Genomic DNA, 1333 nt, shown 5'->3' on the forward strand with positions numbered 1-1333 from the left:
CCTTAGGTGTTAGTTTATTGGTTTGTGGTTAATGCAACTAAATATCATATATTTTATATCACAAGCGTTCGTACAAATTGTTTACAAACTACAGGACACGAGCTGTCTCTTATACACATCTAGATGTGTATAAGAGACAGAGTTCCCAGGTAGGGGTGTCTCGTTTCTGTTAGCTTAAATACCCCAGCCTAGACAGAACCGTCCTTAGACAAAGGTCCCTTATAGATACATTTTTTATAAATTTAATATTTTATGACAAACCATTTTAATCCTATTAAATTGATTATAAGATTAAACCTATTTCTAATCTTATTAGAAATATTATGATCATAGGTCTAAAGTGAATCAAATTTTAAACTATTTAAAAAATGATTTGAAACCTATGTTAGCACGCAACTCTTTATTATAGATTTTAATTTCTAATTTCATTTAACTTATAACTATTATGAAGTAAAATGAAACAAATTAGAACCTAAAATTGCATCTAATGACATACTTTTAAAATTATAGCATTTATAATTTACTTAAGGTGGTGTCCCATGCAATCCCATTTTTCATTACAAACCATACATAACAATTATATACTATAATAATGAAAAATTACTAGCATACATCCATACATTCTAACTCTATATTATAACATTTATAATATAGATGATGCATGATAATGTTATTAATGCATGCATTTATATATCATAACTCTTATATTTATATGATGCATGAACATGCTTGAAATAATTCATGCAACTATATTATAACATTTATAATAATCGTGATGCATAAATAATGCATATCCTATGGTGAGATTTTTCTTTATGTGGCATACATTATGACATATATTAAATAAAATAAACCTTACATCCAATGCATAATTTAAACAACAATATTTTGGATTGGGATTGACTTCCTATCCATTAATTAAATTAATATAATTATTATATTATTTAACTAATAAAAAACTAATTATTACAAATAATAATTAAAAAATAGGTAAAAATCCCCTACTGGACCGCTGAAGAAGTCAAACCATGGTTCAAACCGCCTAGATCGCAAACCGTGAACTGCTGAGCTAGTCTGCAACGCACGCGTCAACACGCATCGAAGTGTCACGACGTTGTACCCTAACATCGCAACACTACGCAAAATTTTCTTGTTCACCTCGCAGTAGAACGTCGTGACGTTATACCACACTAGGGTATAACGTCACGACGTTGCCGTATAGAACACCTTATGTACAGTGTGTTTCTGCTTCGATTTCCTTTGTTTTTTGCCCCGAAACCTCCAGATTTTCGTCCAAAAAAACCACAAACGACCCGAACTAATAAAATAAGAG

This window comes from Benincasa hispida, chromosome 5, assembly GCF_009727055.1.
Source record: "Benincasa hispida cultivar B227 chromosome 5, ASM972705v1, whole genome shotgun sequence".
Classification (NCBI taxonomy): domain Eukaryota; kingdom Viridiplantae; phylum Streptophyta; class Magnoliopsida; order Cucurbitales; family Cucurbitaceae; genus Benincasa; species Benincasa hispida.